At 39.6% G+C, this 26,236-nt stretch overlaps 1 protein-coding gene across 2 annotated transcripts in view; it reads left to right on the forward strand.

Moving 5' to 3' along the window:
- The window catches only part of NPSR1 (neuropeptide S receptor 1), a 143,454-nt gene that overhangs the window by 18,690 nt on the left and 98,528 nt on the right, over window positions 1-26,236 (forward strand). For both annotated transcript variants that reach the window (XM_085573324.1, XM_085573325.1), the window contains exons 1-2: window positions 1-16,088; window positions 18,019-18,106. The exon at window positions 1-16,088 is cut by the window's left edge and continues 18,690 nt beyond it. The gene's annotated coding sequence lies outside the window, so the exon portion shown is untranslated. The remainder of the gene's footprint in view (window positions 16,089-18,018; window positions 18,107-26,236) is intronic.

The following is a 26,236-nucleotide window of genomic DNA, read 5'->3' on the forward strand; positions in this document are numbered from 1 at the left end:
AAAATGGTTTTGAAGCAAGGCTGATGTTTCCTTTCTAACTCGCATATCTGCATTGTTGAAAGACTGCACTGAAGAGCATTTTCAATGATAAAATGAGCTTTAATTGCCATCAGGAATGACTTAGGAGTGGAATGTAAAGGCTTTTTTCTTAATGGGTAATATTTGTATGTCAGAGTTTAGCCCTTCTGATCTCCAAAAGCAATTTTTAAAGATAAATTTAGAATTTAAAATGATGATGGCAGTTAGATGTTTGGTTTTTTTTCTCTCCGTAGTTGAAATAATTTATGGTTGGAAAAGAGAGAATAAATGAAATATTTATTTTCTTTTGAATTGATTTTTTTTAAGCAAATAACTGAATATGCTGTGGGTGAAAAAGCAAGGCAGCTTCTGAAGAGCTCCTAGATGCTGAGGGGACTTGGGGACTGCAGTGCCTGAGTATTTATGTTTGTTATGTGTGCATCCAGCCCCCAGTGGGAAAGCTGACAATCCAACATGGGATACCTACTCTCGGCATACAGAAAGGGGAAGCAGTGATGCATTCAAACAGGAGCTGTAAAAATTTGGGCAGTGTGTAGGAACCAGTTAGCACAGGTTGTCATCTGCACGGTGCTGGTGGAAATGCACATGAGTAGCTGTCACAATAATTCCTTTTTTCTTTTGGTTGAAGGTCGAAAACCTTTCACATTTTTGAGAAGAGTTACTAATGTGAATCAATTTTTATTTCACTCCTCCACTTTCCCATCCCTCCATCCTTTGGTAGTTGTGTGAAATGTGACTTATATGCCCACAGCTATAATTTGAGTGCCTTCTGGTCTTTCTTTTTCTCTTCTTTTATAATCCCAACCATATGAAATACAATTTTATTAGTATAATGCTGAGCAATAAGTGTGATAACAATAAATTTCACCAGACTTCTGCATTTTTTTGGACACTCTTCTACAGCTAGCAGACAGGGGAACAGTGTTATCTAGTGATTTACTACCATGGAACTATCAATCTCTTTAACCTGCTTGATTTCCCTTTCTCCCTTCCCAGGCTCTTTTCCTCTCTTAGGATTTCTGTCTCTGGCAGTGTGCAGACAAGGAGAAGGGGATGTGGTGTTACTTGAGCCATGCTCAGCCTGGTAGACAAGGTGGGCATTCTGTCACCCAAAACACCTTGCCATACACTGAGTTCAGAGCAATACCAACCCCCTGAAATTTGAAGACAGGAGTCAGGAAAGTAGAAATAAACATGACACAAATTTTCACAGGCGGTAAAAGATGGAAAACAATAATGTGTTATTTTTTATACTTAATTTTTTAAAATTTAAGTCCTGAATTTTTTAATACTTAAATTAATAAAATATTTTATTCTGAGATATGGAACAACTTTTACATAATTACTGGTCTATTTTTGACCCTGTATCGAAAGTTACTGGTATGGAATTCTGTAGATAACAGCAATAAGTATTTCTTCATGCCAAGGAGTTTCACCTTCCTGGTTAGAGATGGGAGCAGCATCTTCTTGCTTTTGACTCTTGTCTCTTTGCAGAGATTTAACCTCTCAAGTTTCTGCCTGTCACATGTGAACATGGACCAGTCAACAGACCTGCACAGCACAGCACAGCCAAGTAAAAGCTGAGGCTGACAGGGACCTCTGGAGATTGTACAGTCCAAACTTTTGTTGAAAGCTGGGCCTTTAATTGAATTATGCAGGTTCCTGTCAAATCTTGTCATTTCCAGCAAGGAGATCCTATAGGACAACCTGTTCTAATGTGTTGTTTTTTTTTGTTTTTCTTCATGTTGCACAATTTTTTTCTCATCATATGGCTTTTCTTCCAAAATAATTTTCATCCATTGCTTGTTTTTTGTCCCTGTCCACCCTTGTAGAAGGAATTTCTGTCTTTACTCTGTAAATTACATTTCAGGTATTGGAAAAATGTGATTAGACTCTCTCAAGATTTTTCTGGGTTGAACATATGTGATTCCTTCAATTCTGTTTCATCTGTTAAGTCCTACTACCCTCTCATCCTATTGGTGGCCCTTCTCTCTCCAAGTTTTTAGTGGCTTTCTTGAAGTGAGGAGTCCAAACCTTGACCTAGTGTTGCAGGTGTGCCCTAACAAGTGCCAAATGGACTGGAATAATCACAACTTTCAATTAGCTGATTGTCCTCTTGTTAATGCAAGCTGAGGCAAGGTCTGCTTTCACTGCTGCTAGGGTACCCTGCTGAAACACATCAATCAGGACCACCCAAGCTGTACCTTCAATTGCTGTGTGGGATTGATGCATCCCTGGTGCAGCATTTAGCATTTATCTTTGTTAAACTTCATGCAAACCTTGTTGGCTTGCTGGTTTTTCACACTGTCAGGGTGTGTCTGTGAGGAGGCTCTTTCCTCCAGCAGATCTGCCTCCTCTCCCAGTGTGGTGTCATTTGTGCACTTTGTGCATCATAGTCTGATATATGAACATGTACACTGGCAGGAAGGGCTCTGGGATGCTGCAGGTAAATGTTCAGTTGTCTGAGTGGACAGGCAATACCCAGTTGGGTCAGAGCTGTATCATGTGGTACTCAAGTGTGAGCTTGATGCTCAGCTTCCCTGAGAACTGGGAGAAGGAAGAGAACATTTTGATAAAAGCATAAATAGCCAAATAGGTTTTTATTTTCAAATCTGACATAAAGTGACTCAATTTTGCAAAACCAAAGTACTGTTTGATAGTGCTGTCTTGGAGAATAAACTATATTAGTGTAGCTTTCAAAAAAACCTAAAAAAGTATGCAATTCTTCAGCTGCCTTTGTGAATGTGCATAACATCAGTCTACTGTCAAAAACTTCTAATCATAAAAAGAGAGAACATGATAGATGGGGAAAACAGCACTTGGGGAAGTTATAGTTTGAAGACAAAAAATAGAGTCACCAAAATTAATTGATGGTGTGCCCAGAATAGACCAAATAAATGAAAGCTGATTTAAAAAAAAACAGGATCCCATAACCAAGCATATGTTTTTTCAACTCAATCTAAATCTTTGCACAAAAAGTGAAGCATTCTAGAGTAAATAACATAATAGGAATAATAGCATTAGGAGTGTTACTTTTCACATTCGTCTAGAAGGGAACAAGAGAAAATGAGTCTATATATTCAAGCCTGCTTTTGTCACTAATTGCTTCCTTATTGCAGATTCAATCTGATCTGAAAGAGCTGTAATCTGAGTGTCAGGTCTGTATTTTGTCAGAATTTCTGTATCTGTTTTTGGAATCCTTGGAGTGGGTCTGGGGCATCCTCATTACAGGCTGAGTGTCCAGATGAATGAATGAGTGGTATATGTACCAAAACCACAGGCTCCAATTAATGCGTGGCATCTTGAGATATTTACTGTTTAAACTGCAGATAGAGAGCCTGGATATTTGACTATTCTCTTTCCTTTCTTTTTTCCTTTTTTTTTTTTTTTATAACTCTGGATGATGTGTGTGGACAGCAAGCAGGCTGTTGTACTGCCAGATGGCATCTGACTGCCTACTTCCTTATTACTACAAGAAGACTGTAACTTTGTTAAATGAAAGGAGCTGGTTAAAAAGAAAGATAATTATTAAGCATTTGGAGGAATAAAACAAGGTTAAATGCAAGATGGCCATGTCATAATTATTGAAGTAACGATGCATTAAAATCTGACAGAGAAATCTTCAGAGTGGGAGAAGAGGGAGTTTCTAGTACATCACAAGTTTAATATGGAATGAGAAACACTAATACACAGTAATTGTTCAGCAGCCATCTGTGCATAAGCTATATTTTTAAGCATGAATTTATTTGCTGTGTGACTAGTCATGCACGAAAACACTCCCTCTCATCTATTTTCAGAACAAAACCATGAGACTTATCAAATGTTTAACACTGATGCTTTGTGCTTAAACTAAAAATTCCTGCTGTTGTTGCTTTCTTATTCCCCAGCAGATTTCATTGCTGTTTTCTACTTTTCCTTATGGATGGATGTTATAAAGGTTTTTGGTTGCTTTGAGAGACTTGCATTTCTAACAATAATTTGTTAGTCATGGTCTCCTTGAAGTTTTGAATGCCTTTGGATAAAAGTAGATTTGAAGCTGGTATGAGATTAAAAACTCTTGCTAAATGTAATAATTTTGATAAAGCAAAAACGCAGTCTGAATTTTTGAATGTTATTAGTGATTGCTCAAACAATCCAGCAACTTATAATATTTTTTCCATTCACCCTCATAGGCACACAAGTTACTGCTTTTTTTTCTGCCCCAGATTTCTCTGCAGCTCTTCAGAATGCATCTTTCCATTGGCTGGGTGATTGTCAAGGCTTCCCAAAATGTTCCTGCCAGAGCAACCTTCTGCCCAGCTGGAGGACCTGTGTGGCACAGATGCACTTTGGCATCTCTGCTTGGAAATGTGTTAATGTGTTTGTCTCCTCAGAAATGTGTTCTTCACTACATTGCATTTTGTTTTTAGAGGAACATCATGGGCCTGCTTCTCACCTCATATGTGTTAACAGGTTTAAGGGCACTGGTATCTGCCTGTTACACGATGAAACTGGAGTTTTGATTTATAGAACACAACAGTAAAATTCTTCTAATACTAGATTACATGTATCAGCTATTTTAATTTAAGAATAGGCCCTTTTTAAGGCCTAGTCTTAACTTAGGGCTTAGTAAAATACCCCATAGGCAGTATCGAAAGGCATAAACTGTGATGAGTATGTTGATGAGATGGGTGGTAACTTTATCTTATCTACATGCTGGATCTTTTTCTGTATCTCTGTCTTCAACATAACTTTAAATAATTGTAACAAGGTGTCAAAAAAATATTTTTCCCAGAGAAGTACTAGACATATCTACAGATCTGTCAAATTGCCATCTTTCATACTGAAAGAACAAATCTCTAAGATAACTCTGAAGGATATGAACAGGTATGCTGAAGGAGTACATCTCTCAATAGTACTTTTCAAGCAGCTTTCTTTGTTTCTGGTGGAGGAAGAAGGTGATGGCAGGGTAGTCTGTGCTGGGGTTATAAGTCTTGTACAGTGCTGCAGCTTCCACATATGAGTGACGTGACCTGAGCAACACTGAGAAGGCCATTGCAAAGGGTATTGAGAGAAAAAGTATTATCTCATCTCTCAGCCCTAGTACAAAGAAAATGTTTATGCAGAAGACTGGATTTTCTACCAAAAAGGCTTTAATGGTCACAAAGTCATACCCTCAAACTCCCAGTCTCAAAAGGTAAAGTAATTGTGATTCTGTTTACAATTGTGAATTTTTTCTTTACTTATGTATATGTACTTTCAAAGAGATGAGAATGAGGTGTCCTACAGTCTTTCTTTTCTGCCTGATCCCCTTCGAACAAGGTAGACAGACAATTCTTCTCTGTACTTTTAGTCCCTGTGCTCAGTCCTTGCTGCTTCATAGAACCCTAACCAGAATAAAGGCAGTGCCTTATAAACAGGATTTATGTCTGATCAGGTCTAGATTTTTGTTTATTTTTCATTTCTTTTGGTGAGAGTAATAGGTTGGCAAGGTCTCTGAAAGGCAGTATAAACAACCATACTTAAAGGAGAATGTCCCTGACTTTTTAAAGTGAACGATAGGATTTTAATACAGGATGTTGCAGGTCATGTTATTCACAAGTTGATGTCTTCTGTACACCCTCAAAAGCTAAACAAGAATACCTACCTTTTATTGAATGCAGAGTTTGTCAAGTTTAACTTAAGGGGTTTTGGTAGTTAGCCCTGATAGGTGTGAGTGTCAATTAGAGGACGGTTTATACCACAGTTCTTGCTCAAGGTTTTCCATGATCTAGTGATACAAACTCATGTGCAAATAGGAGAGGAAGCAAATTGTCTGGCTTTTTGCACTGCACTTGGAAACAGGTTTGGCTGAGGCATCAGGATGTCTGTCTCACAGCCATCCCTTGTGAGGACTTAAGGTACAATTAGCACTGATGGCATTAGAAAGCACAATTGAATTGTGCAGTACCACACTGCCCCAGCTCATTCAGACATTTGATTTATGATGGATAACTTGGCTACAACATCAAATTCAAGTACCTAGGAGGAGTTTGCTGGTTGCACACAGGGCTAGATCAGTTTAGGCCAGATGTGGAGGTTGTGCATTTTATCATTCTTAGGGCTTCCTTGGCTCATGACAGGAGTGGGGACAGATGAATCCTACAAGGTTGTTAATGAGTTCAGACTAAGAGGGGATGGAAAAGAAAGACTTTTGATCTGTGTAGTTTTAAATGTTAGGTGCAGAGGAATTCTGGAGTCTGTCCAGAAGACTAAGTGACTTTCCAGATACTTAATAGACTACCTATAGTTAAACTGGGGTATTGCCATGTACTGACTGGAAACATAAAAATCTTTTCTGTGCTCACTAAGGTCATCCATTATTGTCATCTTCCCATAACAGTGTCTTGAATAAATTAACTTTCTATTAAAGGAGGGTAAAAAAAGATTACAGTACTACATGATCTGGGTTTTGTTAGACACCTTTGAGATGGGAAAGATACTAGCAGTTAGGTAGATCAGGAGATGATTTATTTTAATATGGACCTTTGGCAATTGAAGGAGTGACATACCTCCTTTCATAGAAAGTGAAGACATGCCTCAGACTGAATCCTCTCTCCCTTGTGAAGTTTGGGTTCCCATAAGATGTCTGTTAAATATCACATGGAAGAGCTGCTGTGTTCTGCAGTATGGGAACACAGCTGTTTGTTCCCTATGTAGAAAACTGGATGAGAATCACAGAGATCTGCTGGATATGGAAGGAAAGTTTTCATTGTGAGTGCCATATACTATCCCAGGTCTTTATAGCTCCTGAAATTTTTATTAGGAACAACTGTAATATTGTGATGGGACTTTTAAAAGCGTTTACAGGTTCGCCACTTGAACAATTTGCTCAACATAGTCGCCAAACCATAGGAGAGCCTCTCTACAGAGCAGAGTGTCAATTTCCTGTCAGCTTAGTTGATTCCTTATTAACAATACAAATTTGGAAACCTGCTCTAAGAAGAGGGCCTGAAGCTTGATCTCTGTTATCAAACCTTACTGGAAAAAATAAAACAAGGTAAAGTCTATTTTATAAAATATTGGCTAAATGCCTACAGAAAATCTTTTATCCTCTGTTCAAAGGTATCATGAATAAGAATTTTGGAGGCATAAGTTAATTGAAAGACACCTGTAACATAAGCTGTATCAGAGTCTATGCTAATACTTCTAGAACTGCTGGTCATGTCTTATAACATGAAAGCTGCAGATTTATTTAATAACAAGACACTGATTACACAGGAGGGAGACTGGTTGCCAGTGCATAGTGCCAGGGATTAGTCCTGGGCACTGTAGATGGACTGTGGTACTGTTGGATTTGTAGGAAGGCCTTTGAGAGCTGTAAGTGGCAGGCAGAGTTCTCCCAGACAATTCCTGAGCAGGGCCAGAGGCCAGCTTGGGCCAGGGGCCACTCTCAGTAGACAGTTTAGATGGGACTGTCTTGCTTTGGAGGGTGGGAGAGATCCAGAGTATAAATGCAGGTGTTCCTTTGCACACTAGACAAGCTGGTTTTAAAATACTATTAGACCAAATAGTATTTTAAAACTTCCTGCCAAATGTATGTTCCCTTTTATCTTGGACAATACTATTACTAATACTAAATACCTACTACTACTACTGCTGCTGCTACTACTACTATTATTGTTATTATCATTATAATTATTCTAAAGCAATAAGAATAAACTAAAATGTAAATTTCCATTACGTTATAATTCATCCATTTTTCCCCTTACACATAAGAAATGCTTCAGGAAATGCCATTTGTAACCACAAACCAGTTTATATTAATTTGCTCATTTCTTTGTTCTGACATTACACCTGCAATGCACACTTTAGGGAATTACTTCCTACCCTCAAACAGCTTATTGAAATGCTGCCTTGTGGCACAAAATATTGCAATATTTGGGTAAAAAAATGTATCTTATCAGCAAACAGTTTTGCTACCAGTGGGTTGCTTGTTGCCCTATTCCTGGACATCTGGTTTCACAGGGTTAAGCAATTTCTCTGCAAGAACCAGCATTGAATTTGTTAACAGAGATTGTGAATGTGATTTGAAACATAAAGATCCTGAAGTGCAGACTTTGACTACTTTTGCCCTTGATCTTTCTCAGTGGTTTTTTTTTTTTTTCATGATTTAGGTGTCAAGGCTGTGTTCAGTGCTTCTGCAGACAAGAGATGTCAATGATTGCAGTATATACCTCTCTTTTTTTTCCCTGATTTTTTATTCAGCAGGTAAATGATTGAAAGAGGAAATCTAAGGGTTCTGAAACTCTGATCAGCTTAAGCATCTCTTGGTTCTCTAGATGCTGAAAGACTGTGTGTTTTGTTAAACTTTCAGTAGCCAAACTGTCTGTAATGTACCAACTTTTCATATCCAGAAATCAATTTCATAGAAGTCACAAATAGGAAATTCTGACTGGATTTCCTTTTGACTTCTCAGTGAACTCTTCATTCTGTCAGCCAGAATCCCTTCACACAATGTATGATGAAATATTTTTACCTAGTTTCTATATCTTTTCACTTTTGTGCAACCTGAAAGTTATGTCAGAGACAGAAAGAAGTAATGACAATATCCAGGCAAAAAGAATATATGTGTTGAATGCATTCTTTTTAGGTGGGAAAATACCATGTATCAAACTTTTATAGCAAGAGCATTTTTACCTACAGCTCTCCTTATTGTGAGAGTTTCCTATGAAATTCCTATTCCTGACTTTTCCTCACATCCATAATCTGAGGTAAACTCTTTTGCCATCCGAAAAAAGTGCATATATTCCTTCCTCTGTTGGTTAGAAATGGGATCTCTGTTGTACCTTTAGTGCAACATGCCAAGGGTGTAACTCATGGTACTGGAAGGGTTCCATGCCAAAAGTGATGGGAGGGGTCATTTTCCTGTGTGTCCACAAATACATGAGGCCATTCAGAGCAGCTGGAATAAGCAAGTGCCTTGTAGCATCTCCTGGGCTGTGGGAGCAGCAAGCCCAGCAGCATCTGGCTTTACACAGAAGTAGTATCCTTCAATCATTTACTTGAGTGTTTTATATTATTATCTATGAAGTGGGTGATCAGCACGCATAAACATATACTCTGAGGAGAAAAACTGTAGCTATAATTATTGCTTTCATGGATCTGTAATTTCTGTAAGTGGATATTTAATCTGCAATATAAGAAACTCTTAACAGTAGAAAGTCTGTGTCTATTGGAGACATAGGCATTGAGAGAGGAGGAAAGATGCTGTAGCTGTTGAACTACATTCCCTTACCTTCCATTCACTGCTACTGTAGTCTTTAGGTTTATTTAATGTAATTTTAAAAGGAAAAAAAACAATCATACTGTGTGGATTCCCCCCAAAACTAACATCAGAAATTTGGCAGTTGACAGTACACTGGCATTTTAAATTGGTCTTCTAGCACCAGGTGCACAGCCTCCAGTTGACAAGTTGAATGGTTGCCAAGAAACACAGCTGGAAGGTACCTGCTGTTACTGTGCTGCATGTGCAAAACCAGATGGGGACATGTGCTTTTGGAAATATGTGGTTTTGAGCCCACTCATTATTTTCTGCTAGCCAGTAGAGTCAACTTCTGGGTGGCATCTTGCTGTTGGTAAGTCTGACTACTGCCAACTTCACTTTTTTCTGTTCTGCAGTGGTGTCTTGATTGCCTATTTCCTGTCAAATGGGAGTTGAGTTAAGATAAGCCTTTTTAAGACTCAGGTTCTTGTCAGAATGGGACTGTTCTGAGAGAGAGAAAATGTCATCTGTCTATGCTTTGCTATCATTTGACTTTTTCAGAAAGCCCTAAGGCATGTCTGCTTAACACCTGCAAAATACTAATTATAAGGCTTTTGATACTCAGCAACTACTCTAACAGTGCACACATTCACCAAACGTTTAATTAGAACTGTTTTAGTGCAAATCCCTTGGTCACAGAAAGAATTCTAATGATCCTTGTCAAATTAAAGGAAAAGCTATTACACTGTGCAAATATGACAAAGTGATTGAAGTCCCCCCTGGAAATGCATCAGGGAAAGCCCCTGTGTGTTTTATTATGGTATCTATATTTCAACATATAATATTGTTTAACCATAAAATTTTGATTTGAGAAGCTTTTCATAACACGCAGTTTTGCAGAATGTTGATTCCTGATGCTACCAAGTTTTGAAAACAATTACACAAAGTACAAGTTTATATCTTTCCATTGTACTGATCTTAGAACACATCCAAAAGCATTTTAGATGACAGTTATGTATGCAAATGCTGATTAACTGCTACAGTTCACTGTGCATTTTACCGTTGTTATTGTCTTACTCACATTTAAAATGTTAAAGTGACCAAAAAACTAAACTCGGATTTTAGGGAATAGATGAGAAAGATCCTTGATCTTCATGAAACTGCTCTTTGATGCTGTCATTGAACAACACAAACTGATGCTATACAGAAATTTGATAGATAAGTCTGGGCTTGGGTAAGTCAGCATTTCTTTCATTTCATCTAATTGAATTTACAAGTTTTCTTGACCTCCTGTCCCATGCTATGTAGGTATACTATTTTAATTGCTTTAGGGGGTCCAGAAAAGCATTCTAGGTGGAAACTTGCATTAGATCTGTGTCTTTCAGTAAGTTTGACAAAACTTGAAGTTGACACAGAACCATTCTTGGTCAAACATGAGCAAATTTTGATCAATCTTTTGAGATAGCTTTTTGTAGCAGGTTGCACTAGAAAACCATATAAAAAGAGATAGCAGCTGAGGGTGTTAATGACCAAATAATTGAGATTATGATGGAGACTCAGGATAACCTTCCAAGCATTGTGGGTTAGATATACTTGTTGCAGAAATATGTCTATCTGTGAAGGTACAAATCTGTGTGTGTGTGTGGATACAGATGCCTGCATCCCAGCACCTTTTCCTAGACCTTACTCTTGTGTCCTCCCATGATATTGTGAACTAAGTATATTCTTCTCCATTCCTGCTCAGTGTGGCGGGTGCTTCAGACAACATGGTGTCCCAGAAGAATATCTCACAGAGAGGGACCTTCTACAGTCATAATCCCACTAGGACAAAAAGATGTAGATGCCAGGTGGAAGGCAGGTTATCAAGAACAGGCTGCTTTTCTCACCTGCCTCTCATGTAATAAGTATGTCCATTTGTATTCCAGATAGGGAAAACAGTGATATCCATGCATTCCTGCTATATCTCTTGCTCACCCTCCAACAGCTCTCTCCTTTGGTCAATGTTGCTTTTCTTTGGATTCATGGCTTCCAAAGCAGACAGGTGTGAGGAAGATCTGTGTTGTGTAGGAGGCTGAGATACCACTGTAGTTTTGAAGACAGAAAGGCTGGTCCAGGTCTAATACCTGTCTGCTGCAGTTCCCCTATTTGAAAAAAAAAGAAGAAGATTTCCTTTTGCTCTTTTATTATTTTACTTGATTTAGGGGGAACTATATATCCTTAAGGAAGTATGTGACCGATTTTAATTATCTGAGAAACAAACAGCTGCCTCCTGCATGTGATAGAGGTAAGTTATATGATTCAGGATAAATCCCTGAAGTCCCAGTTTTGCTGTTCCATGACTGCACTACATGCACCTCACTGCCTTCACTGCTGGGGACTTCCAGCTACATGGTAAATGGCCCAGAATTTTGTGTGCTTTCTGCATGGCTTTCTGCATGGCAAGGCACGTGACAAGCATCCCATCTGGGATGAAGGAAAAGCTGTCACCTGTTTGCTTCCTGTCTTCTTGACCAGGGGTTGTGCAGTCCTGCAAGGTGCTGACCACCTTCTCGTCCTCATGAGGCTGATGGAAGCTGTGAGCACTTGAGAACCTTGAGACATGGCTGGCACTTCATGAAGTGCATGAGAAAGAGACCAGCCCACCACAGCTCTGTTCACATAACCTTCAGGTTTGATTGCTACAGATACAGATCTGATTTTTTTTTCACTTTGGATTTCATAATACTTTCCAATTTTCATCAAAAATCAGCACTTCAGGAGAAGCTCCAAATTTCTCATGCCTTTGGAATTGGCACAATCAATTGGCATAGGCTCTGAATCTTGTGAAGAGTCCCAGAGGAAATTCTAGACTGACACACAGCCAAAGGATGTAGGGACTGCCAGTCTGCGGACCTAATTTTTGCACAGCAAGTATCAAAACACCACTGTTAAAAAATCTTGTGGGAAAGTTGTTACCAGATACTGTGATAAATCACACTCCCTTTCATAGATTTCATGTAAACTTTTAAATCAGTATGAATCCAGTGGTGACCCTGCCACATTTCTAGCGATGCTTAAAATACTAACTTCATCTGTAGTCCTTGCTTGAGCCTGTTTTCTACAGCATTTGATTTTGCACAATGACATATGGGACTGGAATGCTGGGTTTGACACTTGCCAGTCAAAATCCCATTGCTGCCATCACCTGTAATGATGCTCCCTGCCAGCCTCTCCTTTCTGTTCTGTTGTCTCTGGTGTTCATTGCAGAACATCCCACCAGTGCTCACTGGCACAGAATAAACAATAAAATGAATACCACTCTTTGCAGCCAGTCTGGCATGTTCCCTGTGCCACAACAATGGCAAAGCGATGCCATTTTGAAGAGATAGATTTGTCCCTGGAAGGACCTGAAGAGTGCCAGAGCTGAAGCTGGGGAGGAAGCAGGATCATATGGGCAGGAACAGGAAATGATGTGCCAAAAAATGTGGATGCAGCATTATTCTCTTTTGGCAGCAGGGAGCCCCTGTCCTGGCTCTGCTTCCTGATGAGCCTTGGCCTAGGGAGAAGCAGTGAATGTCTGAATCTCTGCAAAGCAGATAGGAGGGCTGTGCAGCCCGAGTGGGAAGGGAAGGCCCTTTCCAGCAGCAGCAAGTGTCAGTCTCAATTCATTTAGCTGGTGGTCTTGAACTTACTCTAAATTCTCCCTAGGCTCCAACTATGTCATTCTCTTAAATGAAACAGATCTGCAACAACTCTTAGCTCAACTCCAATGAGCAGTTCTCTCTGTTTTCCATCACAGAAAATCTGTGTCCCTGCTTCCTAATATGTGTATGTACATAGCATAGACATCTGCCAACTGCATATTCATTATCTCACTGCGTCACATCTGTCAGGCAGATTCAATTAAGTGTACATGCTTCCATCTCCAGAGGGACTTTCTGTGCATGCAAAATGCATCAAGGCCAAATGAGGCTTTGGTAATCAGAAAAATAAGCAGAATGAACCAGGGGGAAAATGAGAAGTCAACAGAGCTGGTTACTGTTTCCAGGTTCAATGCAGGAAAAACTGCGTCTCCAGGTTTTTGGAGGTGTTTGAAAATACTGGGCTGTACAACGTTGTGCAAAGAGAGGCTGCTGGAGAGCAATCAGACAGTTGGAAAGATTTAACTGTTTATTATCTGTCGTTTCCTTCTTTTGGTAATTCTTTAAAAAAATGCAGTTTAATCTTAGAAGCTTCCTCTATTAACGACTAAATGCTGTCCATCCTTTTGAAGCCTGAAGTGCAGGCATGTTTTTGGTACATGTGTATTTGATTTTAACACTTCACAGTTCAGGATTCTTACAAACCATCATTAATAGGCAAGGATGTGCTCTGCCTCCAGAATCCTTTTCCAGATGACATGAAAGCAAAAACAGCCTTTGCTACATCACAGGGCAACACATAGCAGGAACAAGACTCCCTCCTCTTGAATCACTTTTAACTCAAAACATGATTTGGGAAACTTTGGCACCTGGCTGAGCAATAGTCACTGTAGGATCGCCCAGGGAGTGTGATGGAGACAGAGCAGCATGCATAAGTTGCCTGTTGATGAGCAGAAATGCAGAAGAGTCTCTCAACACCTTCAGCAATCTCCCTGCTGCTCGGGGTGGCCACTGGTGCTTGCCCCAGAGCAAGGCAGAGCAGCCTGGGACTACCCCAGCTTGCAGCAGGTAGGCAATATAATGCTATGATTCCTCATGAAATTAGCTTCTGCCTTGAACTCTGAAAAGAAAGAAATGCAGCCCTGAATGTCTGAGGAAGCAGAAGAACTAACAGGAGTCAAATGCTCAGCTCCCAGGTGGATTTTATGTGTTTTGCATACCTGCCTGTACTCAGTCTTATTGCTCTGGACCTTAAATCCTAGCAGGAAAGAAATTCAGGCAGCTATCCTTGATTAGGAATGTCCAAGACCTGTAGGCAGTGGGAAGGCAGAATTTTGTATTAGGAGATTCTGGAAAGGAATTTACATTGTTAAGTCATAGAATAATTTAACCCTGCTGAAGTTCAACAGTTTGCATAGGTGCAATAATAACATAATTATTATTGCTGGAAAGATCAGTCTTCAACTGCCTTATATTCAGGCTGATTTTAATTAACTTCCTTGGATTAGCTTCTATGTGAACAAGATAAAAGTGCCACATTTCATTAATTTTTACATTAAATTTATTTGACAATCCAGTTTTGTGTGTCGAACAGTCCAACTCAAATATGGATGTTCTAAAACTATTTTGTAAAATTAAATTTAAGATCTAGAACTGCCAGGAGGTTTTGTTTTCAGGAAAAAGAATTTTGAGGTATCTAATTTTTAATGCAATCTTAGATTCCTTCTAGGACTAGATAACTATTCAGAGGCGGGCACAGTAGCTTAATTAAACAGTTTTTCCCAGTGGATCAGTGATGAAAATGTTGCTAATATCCAGCAGAAACATTTCTTTTGAGGAGGAAATTTCATCTGGCACTTTCTTACCAAAAAGATTCTCCATCAGCTGGGACTGGGGACTGAAGGGCAGAGGGATCTCCTCTTGCAGGAGCAGTGCTGTGTCAGGAATCCAAGCAGTGTAATCTGTGGTGATCTCTTTAAAAATCTTTAGTCCTGTGGTATTTGGTGTAATATTTCATGGTGTTATTTTTAAAGTTCTAGCAGCTTAATTAATGTTATTATGTGAAAATCTCAGTCACAGAAGATGCAAAATGCCTATTTTAAAAACTATTATAAAACTTGAAGTCTGAAAATGAGACCTAAATTCATTACCTGAACCAGAGACTACAACTGCGCTCCTTTCCCAGAGTTTACCATTTTCTAAGGTTCACGCTTTCCAGAGCTCTGTCAAATTTTATGAAAAAAATTTTCAAAAATCAAGATAATTTTTAAAATGAGAGCTTAGCAGTACTACCAATTTTATCTCATCCAAATCACAGTTGGCAGAGTTCTTGCTCCTGAATATATGTAGGGTTATGTTAACCCACCCCTGCCTTTTTTGTTGTGGTACAACGATAATTTCTCTAAAACGTCCACCTGCCAAAAGGCTCAGAAACACTGAACCTCCAAAAGGAAACAAAACTATGGAACAAACCTGTCCATGGCCAAGCTGTTCCATGGTCCCTAGGAGCTCTTGTCCTGCTCTTCCCTGTCTGTTTCTGCTACAAGACTCTTCTGGAATTTCATGAGAACTTTTAAACATTGCTCAGCGGCCTAGAGTGATTCCATGTTCATTAGGAGAAAGAGATGTCCCATTTTCAGCTGTGATTTTTATGTATGCAATGTATTATTAGGTAATTAAAGAATTAGCTTAACAGACACTTGAAATCGATTTAAGTGGCTGCAGCAATTTGAGCTAAGGTGTTTTGACATCACTTTCAGCTTCTTCTGTGTCTTCACAAAGTTTAAAGTCTTAAAATGTGAGTCCCAAGTGTTTGTTTGTTGTAGGAATATGCATGTGTTGTACATACACTCATTCTTTTATGTCTGCAGCTGCAGCCCCGTGTAAATTGCTGTTTCTTAAATTCTCCCATTCATGGTCATGGTGGTAGATTACACATTTCCTTTCTGGAGGGCTAATTAAAGTAATCCAAATTCTGAACAGTTAATTTCTAGGTAGTCTCAAGGCAGCTGCAACATCTATAACCAAAGAAACACTCTTGAATAAATGGTCCATATGCTCTTTGATATTTTATCAGGCTGACTTGGGAAAGACAGATGTTTAACACTCAGATACTGCTCTCATGGATGGGCTTCATCTGGTCCCTGCTGAAATCAAGAGAATTCTTCTTAATTTGTGAAAATGTGAGATTAAAATCACAGGAGGAGGTGAGTGAGGCAGTCAATTCAGTATTTTTTCCAGCAGAGCTCTTCTCTGGTGGCAGTTGTTCTTGCTGAATACATGGGGGGAAAAGGGGTTGTGCTGTCAGAGCAGTTCAGGGATCCTGACAGCCTTTGTGTCTGGCTTAGCACTTGGATTTCCATGGCTGCTTCAAACTAGGAAGCACACCTGTAATCAGAGACTGTAGCTACATGTCAGCTCTTTTTTTCTGATTTTAAACCTGCCTTTTGGGAGATGGTTTCCACAGTGTTTCATTTGGCATATGATTGGCTTAATTGAAACAGCTGCCTTATTTCAGGTAAAAGAAAAAAATTAACAGAAAAGTGCATATATTTAATGTTTAAATTTAGTTTTTAAGTTTTAAAATGGATATTTTTTATGAACCCTTCTTGCATGTTGTCATGAGATTCCTGTCATTTTAGCAGTCTCTTTACTTCATGCTCTCCTTTTGACAGCAGTAAAATATCAGCTCTTTCTCTAGCTTAGAAGATCACCATATTTTTGTTTTCTTTTCTCCTCTCTGTATTACCAAAGAATAAACAGGGAACAACCAAGCTGACAAGTGGCCTTCCTTCTAGTACATATTTTGACGACTGCTTTTTCCAGCACTGGCTAGGCAGAGAAAGGCAATTTCCAAGGTGGTCTAACACATTGAAGAGGAGGGAAAATTTTCTATAAAACTTTCTCTTTCCTGAATTTTTTTTTTTTAAACCTTGTTTGGCCAGATCTGTCATAGCAGAAAGCAAAAGAGGAACAAGGAAAAATATTTTGTTTACTGCATTAGTAGAAATACAAACATCAGAGTGATAGAATAAAAGAATGTTTAAGATTTTCAGCCCAGGTTTCCCCTGAACTTGCACCAATACATTCATCAGTGCAATCAATATAACAACTTGTATGAACTCATCAGCAACAGCATCACAAAAATCCTTGTGTGTCAGAGCTCTTTAGCTTTTCCCTCTTCCTATCTAAGTGGAGATATTAGTATTTAATTTTTTTCACTATACTTTGACATTGATATGCCTCAATACTGCTTGTAGTTTCAAACACAGACACTAGAGACAATAAATCTCCTGGGCAAGATTTTAGTTTTTACAGAAGATTTGTTATTGTACAATAAAAACAATTCCAGGCAATATTGATGTGTTAAAGTGCTACTTTAATACAGTGTAAGAATTGGATTTCCTTATTGGGATGCCTGCAAGAAAGGGGATTGATTATTTGAGGCTGAGAAAATACTAAACAATGAAGCATAAAAGACAGAAATAGTAAATCTGATAGGCTGTTTTACAGGTCTCTTGAGGTAATTTCATCTCGATACATGAATGCCTTGACTGTGAAGACACAATAAGTTGTTGAGTCAAATCAGCAGATCTCCACTCGTTGAAGCCACAAATTTCAATCTAAACTGTTGGAGAAGAAGTTGCTTTGGGAATAATTTGCTTTTAGTGGGAACATGGCGGACATGGCTGGTACTGATAAAGCAGGAGTGTTAGCCATGGAAGGAGTCAAGTCAGGACACCCATGGGGTAAAAAAAGACACTTGGAGTTTTTATGTGTAGGTCAGCAGGAAATCTGTACAAGCAGAAGTGCAGGTGAGTAAGGAGCAGCTGCATAGCACTCTCAGTTCCCAAGTGTGCACCACAAAAATAATTAATCTGTCTGTGTGTTGGTCTCCCACTCGTTAATGGGAGCTAGTTTAGCTTATGCATCCCTCCCCAAGGTGTGAATTTGGACTCTCTGAAGGCCATGACCTATGTGCACTGGAATGTCTTGGGTGGATTGTTTTTAAAAGCCAAGGTAAGTGCAGAAGTAGTCAAGTAAGCTGTTAAGTCTCTGAGAGGAAACATATGTTCATTTTGTGTATTTGTTTTTTTCCCTGAATATATTAAAATCATGTTTTGTTTTGTATTGCAGCTTACATTGTGGCATATGCTTTACTGATTACAGCAAACTGAGCCTGCAAAATTCATTACCTAACAGAGGAAGGATATTTACAGCAAAGGTAAGAAAACTGGAATGAAAGGACAGATATCCAAGTTAATTTGAAATATGTCTCACTGCAAGATTAAGTTGATTGAGAAGTTCAGAGAACAAATCTGAGCCTACTTATTAGCAAATCCATTTCAAAAGGCTGAGGTGAATTTTAAGAGTTCAGTCTCAAAGCTTTTTGTTTAAGGTTGTAGAGCTGTGCAAATATTGAAGGCAATTAATGCTTTTAGGCAGGACTCAGTGGACTGATTCCTTACCAACTAGATGACCAACAATTCTGCAGAGACAAAGCTTTAACCTGGATATGTGCACCGAACAATCACAGCAGTGTGTTGGTGTTACTGTTCTGAAGAAAAAATAGTGTGACCATTTGTCTCATCTGCACTTGCATTCACTGAGTTTTTGAGCCACATGGAAGTGTTTGGTGATGAACTCTTTGGTTATGAAAAGTGGTAGTGCTCTTTGATGTCAAGGGCGGGGAGGAGAGGGATGGCTCTTTGGCAACAGTGAGAAAAGCTAAGCTGATGTTCTTCCAAGACCAGATCACTAAAAATTTATGGTAATTTACCCTAAATTTATAGGTCATTATGGCATAGGTGGAAGTACTGTGAGAGGCTGTACATTGCACTCCCAGGACAGTAGCTACCATGGGCAGCAATGCTGCCAACTGAATTCTTGGTTCCTTCTTAAAGAAAGATTAAAACTTCCCTTTCTAAGCAATGTGATTCACCTACTAGCATCCAACAGCCTATTAGCATTTCTTTCTCTTGATGAATATGTCTCAGGGCCTTTTAAAATAAGATAATACAAGCATTGTGCTCCATTTACCTACTTCTGGGTCAGCCTAGAAAAATGTGCCTCCAGAAATTGGTACAGTCCCAGGGACAAGGTATGTTACCAACACTGAGGTGTTGCAAGCAACCTCACTGAAACTTTATGGCATCATGGTGTTTGTTGTTCATCAGAAATAAATACCATTATGCCCATTGACAAATATTTTCTTTTTCCTTTGCCAAGGCTGTATATGTTGGTGTAATTGAATTTAAGAAAATTAGATGTAAACTACCTTTCTCAAGTTGTCTGTGATTTGATCCAAAAACCTGAAGGCACATATCAGTGCTGATATTAGATACATGGGTACCATACACCAGTAGAATCCAGGCTATCTGTACCACTTCAGATGTCTCAAGCAGACCACCAGCAGATTATAAAACTCTGAACCATGTCTTAGCGTTTAAATGACACCCCAGAATACTGCAGGGCTATGGCAGGCAGGGTAATTAGATAGGAGGAAAAGTCTGACCTCTGCCTTCTTTGCTGATTGCTGCATATCCCAAGGGCATTGGGAAGGGGCAAGGTTTCATTAAATAAGTTTTTGGTGCTGCTCTATTGCATCTTCACAGCACTAATTTAGAATTTGCTGTTTCTGGCATTTGGTCACTGAAAGGACCAATGGGATCAACAGAAATAGCATCATTTTAATTAAAAAATAAAACTGGTTCTTGGCAGGAAATGCTAATGACTTTTATTCCCTTCAGCCCAGATTTTAAAAGTATTTAGATGCTTAAAGATACAGGTAAGTACTTGGAAGATTTTTCCAAAGTAGCTATATGCTCAACTCCAATTATTTTTAATGAGACTATTGTGCCTCCTTATTTCAAAGATGTCTGATAGGAACATGTGTGAGGGCTAAAGCACTGGAGGGCCTTTACAAATCTGCTACAATATCACTATTGAAAATGAGACTTCATTATTTAAGCATTCCAAGACTGATTTGCCATTAAAACAATCTGCAGATTGTACTGATGCTTTTAACCTTTCGGTGGGCTTACGGCATCCAACACTGAGTAGCCAAACTAGAAAAAAATAGCGTTTTCCAGCTCCTCAGAAGAATAAACAGTTATGGGCTGAAGCTATGCAACTGCAAAATGTGGGAGAGGAGGAAGGGGCATGTGTATCATAACACATGAGATTTTGTTCTGTGAGTGCTGCAGGGAGCCATGGTACTTTTGTGGTTCTACTGTTGTGCTGCTGTCTAAAGAGAAGTGGATCCTGGCTTTGAAGACTCTCCTTTCAGTGTCCTGAAGTAACACTTGGTAACACTGCGCAGCACATGGGGCATAGACTTGGTCCCAGGGGAACCAGAGTTCTGCCTGATCACAGATACTCCTTGCTGGTCCAACATCACCTCCCTTGGAGAATGTTTTGAGATCTCCTGGTGCATGAAGCTACTTGCAAAGAGTCACCTTCATGCGGCAAAAATAGTCAGTGAAATAGGCACATCATCAGCCAAAGAGGCCAGGAAGGTCTCGATGTCCCCACAAGCAGGGACTGTGAGAAGCTGGCCTGTGCTCACCCATCCCCATGGTTCATTTTACACTCACACTCACACACAGATATCCACACATCCTTTTTTCACCCCAGCATGCTCCCTCGCATATTTACCAGTGTAAATATGAATTTTAGTGCTAGATGAAAGCTGTGCTGATAATGATGCCATTAAATGCTATGGCTTCTCAAAAGCATGTTTTTTTTGAATGATAAATGAAAAGCAGTGATGGAGGAGGGGAGGAAAGGTGGTTAAAAGCGAATTGTGCTGGTAGAATATTAAAGCATGAACCTACACAGGAAATGTGTACTTTGATTTGATTCTAATTCTTTTGGAAGAAGAGGATACTGAAAAAAAAGTACTGAGACAAATTGAGACAAACGTGAATATGCAGTTGAAAAATTACAGAAATTGTTACAAAGATCAGGTTGGTAATGGTAATTAATGAGATCAAAATCATGATGGTGAGGATTTCTTTCATTACTGACTTAATTTTGATGTGACTCTGAAGCTGCCTGCCACACTTTGATCTAAAAAAAAATCTTTTTCCCTAAAATAGTGACTGTAATATTGGATTACTACATTTAATTACTTAGTCACGAGGTTGCCAAGGGTGCAAGATGTGCTTGCAATGGGGTGACAAGGGCTGTGGTATTGGGGTATTAACACGGCATGTTTGTACGATATATCAAAATTGCATTCTTCACAGCCTGCACTAGTGTGCCCCTGAAAAACAGTGTGAGACCATTCTGTCATTAGTGAAACTATTTGGTTTTGTATGAAACAAAATATGAGTAATATTAACATACTGTTTACAATTTTCTATCTTGACCAAAGCACAGAAATCATGGTTCTGTGTGCCAGAGTGTTTGTATATGCAACAACTCAATTAAACCCAGTTAATAAAAAGCAATGTTTTGAAAAGGAAGATAACAAGAGTAGAAACTTATGATGGTTATAGCTAATGCCTTTTGTGTTTTGATTCCTTTTTGACATTTACTTCAGACCAAACCTAGCAATTAGCTATTCCTGATTTGCTTCTTTTTTCTTTTGCCTGTTATCTCGGAGGCACTGTCAGTATATCCCTTTGAAATATTACAGTGCAGAAAATACCTTTATGCTTTTTCAGCCTGGTTTTTGTTTTCATATAATTGGCATTTACAAAAAAAGCAAAACATTTCCATAACAACAGTCCGGTGCAGCTCTCTAATTCCAAGCATAAGGACAGATCTCTTTCCATTTCCATAGGAACACTGTAACATATCATTAGTGAAGGGCTGGGGATTTTTGTATATCCATAAGCAGTCGTTGGTAGTTTTCTGTACGGGTGGAGTCTGAGATTGTGGGCATTTGAAAGCAAGTAGGACATTGGAGCTGGGTTACTCTTCAGGCAGCATTGCTTGAAAGGCCTGTGAGATAGTGCAGATCATTGATCTGGTAGGTACTGACATTGCTGGGAGTCTGGTCTAAATCTTAACAGATATGTGGCAGTTTACAGTTTACAAGGAAAGGCATTTGCATGTTCCCAAGATAGTAGTGTTATTCCCAAAGACAGTAATCTGCTTCTTGGCAAGCTGGAGCAATAAACTCCGTAGCAAGAGATCTATATCCAAAATTGGAGCTAAGCCCATGAACATCTAGCTGTGTGCCAAAGAAGGGGGCAGGCAATGACTTCTGAGATGTGAAGAGTTCTGTCTAATGCTGTGCTTTGACTGTCCATAGCACTCATCCAGACAAGATGCAAACCCATCACTCTTCCACTTTGAGAGCAGAAAGATCACTTTCTTTTGTGTGGGGGTGAGTCGTCCCTCATGTCATTTGCTGATTTTGGGCTTTGATGCAGTTCTTATGGAACTAGGAGGGACTTTATGAGGGTACTCCAGCATTGTAGACAAAGATGTCTGGCAGTTTCCTCTAGCAAATTATTGAATTTCACCTGAAAAATGTATCCTGGATTCTGCTGGAAACTATTTCCACACTTTCAGTTCTCCCATGATTATAAATATCTTGTTTTTTCCAGACTGTTTACTTGTTGCCATTTTGTGTCCTTTTGCTCTGGTTCCAATGACATCTTTTAATTTAAAAGCTCTTCTTTCTGGTGAAGAATTAGACATCCCTTTCCTCTATTGTGATTATTGAAAGTAGTCTTATTCCCTCCCAGTTGTATCCCAGCAGTCTTCAAATGCTCAATATTGAGTGTGATTTTTCTATAAAAAGCACAATTAGTAGTCAATGCAATAAATGACAAGAAAAAAAGAAGCTGGGCAGCTCAGTAGAAGAAAAGATATATAATGCCATTATGACCTGTTTGATTAGTTCTTCAGTTCTTGGCAGAAAGATTTCAGGTTGGCCAGACTTCCGAGTGGATTCCTCTATTCCAGCCTCTCTCTCCTGTACCCCTTCTCCCTGGCACACTGTGTATCATGGACTAAAGCTGCATTTTGCTAGCGTCAATTAGCCACTAAGGGTCCACTTAGATTAATGTGTTTTTTTGGATCAGAGGGAAGTTTTAAATCAACTTCCTGGTTTCCCACACTCCCTGCACCTAATTTTGTACCAAGGGGTGGCCTTAGAGCTCATGAGCTGTGTTGTTTCAAGAGGAAATGAAGGTTGAATATGTGCTGGAGTGCAGCACTTCAGCCAAAATGGGCATCCTGGCCAGGAGGCCACACTAGAAATAGTCTGAAAGTAAACCCAAGCACAGCAGAGTTGGGAAATCAGGTCCTCAGCATCAAGTGTTTCACTCTACAGGCTCACCCCCATGGGTCACGTTCCTCACTGTTGCAAATGTGGGGTCAACTTCTGCCTGTTTCCTGGGTCTCTGACGGGTGGTATAGGTAGTTCATGCCTGCATGTAGTCTTTTTTTGCCCTTTTTTGCATCAATCTTTATCACTTATAATTTGCTACAGGGATTATCCTTCCTTCAGGCAAGCAGATGAAACTGTCAGAGGAGTGCAAACCAGCTATTCCTGCTGTGCATGAATGCAGTCTCACACAAACACATCACTGGTAATCAAGATTAGGAGCCAGCAACACATTCACCTCCTTGAAACAGATTCCTTTGGATGGTATCCCTTGGTAACATACGGACTCATAAATAGCAATTTGAGGATAAAGAAGACAACTGTACTACTAAAACACTGAGGTAGATTAATATTTAAAGGCTTGAGTTAATATGACAGATTTAAACTCTGCATTTGCATATATTGACTTTTCTTCCTTTGGTGCTGAAAGCATAAAGATTTATCTTTAAGTCTTCCTTATTAGCTTAAAAATGCTCTTTTAGCAGAAAGAATAACAAACTGGTAATCTGTGTTTTAGCCAGGTGCATTTACCAGAGCATGGAGTAGGAACAGGTACTTTATGATGGTTTTCCATCTTATTCAAGATGAGCTTCATTCACCCTTCATTTGGTGATATGCAGAACAGGGCTTGCCTGACTGCAGTGCTCAGGACCTGGTTCTGCGTTAATGTACGCTGCATTGAGAAAGAATGACTTCAGAATGTCTAAAGGAATGTTTTCAAGACAGAATACTTTTATTAACAGCTGATTAATAAGTCTAAGACAAGCCATGGGCTGTGGCTCTAGTCCTGCAAGTTTATCAGTTTGCTTTTCCTCTGCCTGCCTGAAGGATTTGTGATATGGTTTAAATGGAGATTTGAGATCTCTGTGTGTGGGCAGGAGTTGGTATTCCTGTGGCAGCAATGACAGGATTGTTCCTGGTGTTGATACAGCAGTGAAAACAAGCCTGAAGCAATAACTTTTTATACTTCCCTTAACATTGTTTTATTGTAGAATGACCACCACTTCCAATGACAATGAACCCTAAGCGCAGTACTTTGTTGGCTGTCTGCAAAATTGTACTATCAGTCCTTCTTTCTTTTAGTTTATTAAGTTTGTTGAGTGTGTTATGAGATGGGAATAAGTGATTATGCAGGATATGAACAAGTTGTATACCTCCATGTATATCCTTGTTCATGTAACTTCTGCTAAAGTAATTTATTCTTGAATGCAGAAAACATAAGCATGGCTCTCTATAAAATATCTTAGTTATGAGCATTGCCCAAGGTAACATCATGTTTAAATTTTAGACTTTATATAACTCTGTTCTTGGAGTATGTTGTGTTTGGCACATTAAATCTTTGTAGATTTTATTTCAGTGTTAATAACACTTTGAAGAGGAAGAGCAAATACTCTCACTCTCTTGTCATTTTCATTGCAGAGGATTGTGACAAAGACTGAGATACATATTTTGAAGAGCTCTCCTCAAAATCAGTTTAAAAAATAATGAATCAAACATATAAAATCTGATTGCTTATCTCTGAAAAACTATTTCTTTCCACATCTTGACCCAAAACTTAGATATGCAATTGGTGGCATTTTGCCTTGGGTGAGTGGTTTCATCTTCTGTAAAACTGAATTTTTTCAGTTTTATTTGTAAAATTTGATGTGACTGTCAATGCACTTAATGCCATAGGAAAAGGACAGCATTTCTGAGAGAGAGAGGGCATGATTTATGTCTGGAATGAGATTTGAGCAACTCCAGTCTAGGCCTCAGATATGGGCCTTGTGAGGCCCTCTAAGCCTTTGACGCGGTTAGAAATTAAGAGTTTGTGGCGCAGTTAGAAATTATATTAAGGTGTGATGGAGAGCACTGGGCTTTCTGGGTGTGAAGTAGTATAGGTTTATAGTGTGAAGTTTAGTCCACCTTAAGACAAAGGTAAACAATGTTAGCAGTGAGAATGCCTTTGTAAACTATATTGAAGTGTATATAAACTGCCATCTGATTGACCATATTGGCCTGATGTACGTTTGTCCAGTCCAGCTTTCCTGTCTAGTGAGGTCCCTGGTTTTGAGGACTCTTTTGGATGACAGACTCCTCCCTGGGTATTGGTTTGTACCACTCACGGACACTCAGAGCCCGCAGGATGGGCCCCATAGGAGCAGCAGTGCTGACTGGCTTTGGGAGCCTCTCGGAGCCAGCCAGCCCCACTGCCCCCTCACTGCCGGGGAAGGCAAAGGACGAGGGCACCGCTGTGAGCCTGTTCCCTCCTCATCCCAGGACAGGAGGAGGCCAGGCTGGTGGGGGCTCTGCAGGGGCTCTGCACTCCTGTGCGCGGGCTTTGAGGCTGGGCAAGGAAGGAAAAGGGGATGTAGAGAAAGAAATTTTTCTCCAGTCACCTTTGCCTGGTCCTTTTCCAGTTGAGAATGGTTTTGCAGAGGCTGCAGTGAAGGGTGAAGGGCCTTGAGGGGAAGCTATACAAGGAACTTGGGTCTGTTCAGCCTGGAGAGAAGGAGACTGAGGGGGGAGCCCATCGCAGTCAGCAGCTTCCTCACAAGGGGAAGTGGAGGGGCAGGCACTGATCTCTTCACTGTCAGGAACAGTGACAGGACCCAAAGGAATAGTCTGAAACTGAGCCAGGGGAGTTTTAGGTTGGATAGCAGGAAAAGGTTTTTGACCCAGAGGATGGTTGGATGCTGAACAGACTCCCCGGGGAAGTTGTCACAGCACCAAGCCTGACAGAGTGCAAGAAGCATTTGGACAACATTCTCAGGCACATGGTGTGACTTTTTGGCACGTGGGCTGTTCTGCGATGGGCCAGAAGCTGGATATTGATGATCCTTACAGGTCCCTTGCAGCTGAGAACATTTTGCAATTATGTGATTGAATGGAATTGTTAAAACAGCAACTATTACTCTTTCTGTAGGATACTAGTTCTGGTTTAAGCTAACTTTCTTTTATGCTTTTTAGTGCAGACATTATTAGTTTGGAGATATCTCTTTCATGGAAGGTTTCTCCTCTTTCCATTAA

This window comes from Lonchura striata, chromosome 2 (assembly GCF_050655825.1).
Source record: "Lonchura striata isolate lonStrDom1 chromosome 2, ASM5065582v1, whole genome shotgun sequence".
NCBI lineage: Eukaryota > Metazoa > Chordata > Aves > Passeriformes > Estrildidae > Lonchura > Lonchura striata.